The following is a 4,069-nucleotide window of genomic DNA, read 5'->3' as shown; positions in this document are numbered from 1 at the left end:
TCTGCCTTTCTCTTACCCTCTCCCCATATCTCTCACGATCCCATTCTTTCTTTCTTTCAGGCCATTTCTTTCCCCATCTGTCTCCCTCTAGTAATCTCAGAGCCAAGAATGTCCCTGTTTCATTTTACCCGTCCAGATGCAATGGAAGTGCTGCTCTTAACCCTTACAACAATCATGGCTGTTACCTCAGATCAGAAATTTGATGACGCTTACTACAATCGTTTGGAACCTGGTTATTCCTATGGTTATCTTCAGACACCTCCAACACAACAATTCTCCATCGTATCAAGTGCACTGCAATGTGCCGTCATCGCTCTAAACAGCCAATCAGAATTCATTACTTACAACAACGTCAGCCATGTTTGTAAGAATTACTCACCGAAAAATATAATGACAGTCGTCAGCACGAATGACAGAAACGAGATTTCCTTCTATAGAAGTAAGTGAAGCTTCTTTATTATTACTGTTGACTTATTTTTATATTCTTCGTTAAGATAAAACTTCCAGTTGAACATTAGTGGTTGATAAATCGACTTACTCATCTACCCTCCAAATTGCTGGTCAAGATTTCGAATCGATATTATTGTTGTTGTATTGATGTTATTGTTTCAGAATTTCAATTTCATTTCAATTTCATTTCAATTTCAATTTCATTTGTCTTTATTGTTCACTTAGTCTTTGTCCAGTTACATCAAACTTTCCCTTTCCAAACTACATCGTTCAGTCTGTCCAATGTAGCCAAATCTGCTATTTTCGCTCCGGATGTAACATTCCTTTAGCAATGCAATCCGTCTTTCTGCCTTTATTTCGTACTACAGTCGCTAGATGACGACCGGACTTACCCTGCCAGGCGAGAGGACTTCACCTCTAACAATTCCAATCTCATTCTCACTATTGTTCAGATCATTTTCCATTTGTCATTTTCACTCATAGAGAGTGTTGCGATGATGAGGTGATACAATTACCGCTATTTTTGTTGAGACATCATCTCTAAAAGTGTTGCCCAGCCCTGTCAGATGCCAACCTGGTATTTCAAGGTCACCTGTTGGGCTTACAGGTACTACAGCTTTCCCTAGGCTTATATGAAGGGGATTTTTGTTTAGATTAACTTCATTATTTCCACATCGAGTCTCCTCAAACGTGTACAGTTTGACATCATAGCCACAAAATCATCATCGTCATCATCATCATCATCATCATCATCATCATCATCATCATCATCATCATCATTATCATCATCATGTTTTGAAGGAAGATTTATTTTGGAAACAAACATGAGAACAACCTCCCTCCTAAGTGACATGGAGGAGGAAGTAAGAAGCAGCTCCGATGAGGAGTTGCAAGAACCCTCTGCCTTCCACCCGCAAATAGAAGTGGAGGTGGGCACCCACCAAGTTCAACGTACAGTGGATCAATCTACCACTATGACAACGAACAGCTGCAGCAATAACAACATCACCAACAATCAATACTTCCGCATCGACAGCTGCGAAAGGCACAGAGCTACATAAAAGCAAAGTATTGCAGAAGGATATGTCTGTCCCAAGCTGCCAGTCTGATAAAGCTGGAAAAATTGATGGCGGTCATCGCCTTCCCCCTTTATGGTGTTTGTAGAAACTCAGATAAAGAAACATATTTATAAATGTGTTACTTAGAAAACGACAAGGGACGGATAGTTGGGTAGACGTGGAAGATGTGCTGGAAGACTTAATGCCCAACATTCAGCATATATCCAGATCAAAGCCGCTTGCGGGCGTTTCATCGCTCTCTCAGATTGTAGCTCTGGCTGCCAAACAGTCCTTGATTCCATATTGGAGCGAAAAATATCTACTCCACCCATCGTATTTAGGAAAGAGGACGAAGCAGATAAAGATCTCGCATATCCCACCGGAGGAAAATCTATGGACGATGCTAACATGTAGAGTTTTTGAAAGGGAGTAATAGCCTTCTGAAAGTGAAGCCGTCCCGTCATGTAAATTGATCCGGGATCAGTGTGGAAGTGCTACTCTACATGAAACCAGACACAACCCATAAGATCCCAGACAACGTTTGGCCTTCCAAGAAGGGGAGAGCTACACGGTATATTAAGGACAGAAAACAACAGTGCCACTTGTTGGGAAGACTGGTCACTTGCGAACTTTCTGTCCCCAACAGAAAACAAGGAAGCATAGAACATCAGATCTCTAACAACACCAGATCGCCAAAAGCCTCAAAGGACAAAGCCAGCAACCATCAAGAAAAGAATTACCAACTCCGCAAGAACGGCAACAACAACAACAACAACAGAAACAACAGAAACAGCAACGTCATCAAATAGTGGAAGAATACTAGTATCAGAAACAACAGCAACAACAGCAGCACCAACACCATCAACACCAGCGGTAGATGCAGTAACACCATCTTCAACAGCAGAAAAGATAATATTAACGGGTGCAAACACCCAGGGTGTCTCTCAACGAATCTTTTCTAAATCCAAATACATATATAGACTCGCAACCCACAGTCTCAGATACATCCGCATCATGCAGTTAAAATGAAGAAGAACCCCAAAAACAAAAAGACAAAAACGTATGATGCTATGAGACATCGTGACCTACACTAACACACAACCCAAGAGTAACACAGACAGCCACACTAACACAGACACCCACACTAACACAGGCATCCACACTAACACAGGCACCTACAACACACCTATAGAATCGCCAACACCATTAGCATTACAGTGGCCAACACATCTACCACTCTCACAACCAGCAACCAACACGACCACAACTACAACAACCCACGAAAAGGAAACAGCTCCGACAGCATCAACCAAGCACACAACCACAAGACTTTATGCTATTGAGAAGGAGCAACGAAGAATTGATGGCTCTCATAGCACGAAGGAAGGACATCGAGAAAGCGGGTGTGGTGTTCGGCTCCAGCACCGTTCTGGTGCCAGAAACACTGATGGCGGTGCGAATACGTTTGCGAACATATAAAAACACTAGATAGAGCTTACCTCACGCAGTAACCTCTGATGTAAAATCCACGTGTAAGCTTTTCATCGGTTTCCTAAAGGATCCGTAACGAGTTACGGATGTTGAACCATCTGACATCTAGTAGCACACACTGGGTAAGTAGACCCTATTTCTTTCTTTTTCTCTTTATTCACTCCGGTCCTCATGGTAGGTTTAAGAATAGGTAGTATAAATTTTCGTGATCAAGTGTCGTCCTGAAAGCAAGGTCACCTGCTCAACAACCTCGGGTCACAAGCGAAATCAGGATTTCTGACACAAAATGAAGCCCTTATTTTTGACGGTTTTGAGTTCTATGCGTTAAGATGGTATTAGTCAGTAGGAAAGGTGGGGTGTAAAAGCCTCGGCAGTGAAGGACACACTGGGTAAGCACACACTGGGTAAGTAGACCCCATTTCTTTCTTTTTCTCCTTATTTCACTCCAGTCTTCATGGTGGGTTTAAGAATAGGTAGTATAATTTTCGTGATCCGTCAATCTCTGCTTTGAGTTTTGAGATTCGCAGCCATTGTTTTGTCGATTACTTTTCTGCTTAGCTTAACCAAATATTTGCCACGTAGTGGCTTTTCTTGCCATCATTTTACATGATACGTTGCTGTTCAAGCTTTAGTCTCGATTTCAGTTGTTTTACAGCTTTTATTATTTCTTCTTTGTCCTCATATTTGTTAGGTACTATGATTTCGTTTTTGCATTTGTCACCTTCGTTCAAGACAGAACACAGTGTTTGTCTTTGTTCGTGTTTTGTGGCTATTTGTATTAGCTTTCCTTGCTTCTGAATCAGGTATTTCTGTAGTCCTATGCTGCTTAGTTTATAATAGTTTTCTACCTTTATAAGGCCTCTATCACCTTCGATACGTTTTATATATAGCATTTTTCATGTCAGATTTTAGGCGGTGCATTCTAAATTCTGTCATTATTTTCTTGTTTTCCTGTCTATTTGGATTAGTTCATTTAGATTCCAGATAATAATAATAATAATAATAATAATAATAATAATAATAATAATAATAATAATAATAATAATAATAATAATAATAATAATAATAAT

The sequence above is a fragment of the Octopus bimaculoides genome, chromosome 28 (genome assembly GCF_001194135.2).
Source record: "Octopus bimaculoides isolate UCB-OBI-ISO-001 chromosome 28, ASM119413v2, whole genome shotgun sequence".
NCBI lineage: Eukaryota > Metazoa > Mollusca > Cephalopoda > Octopoda > Octopodidae > Octopus > Octopus bimaculoides.
Note: the sequence above shows the minus strand (reverse complement) of the source record.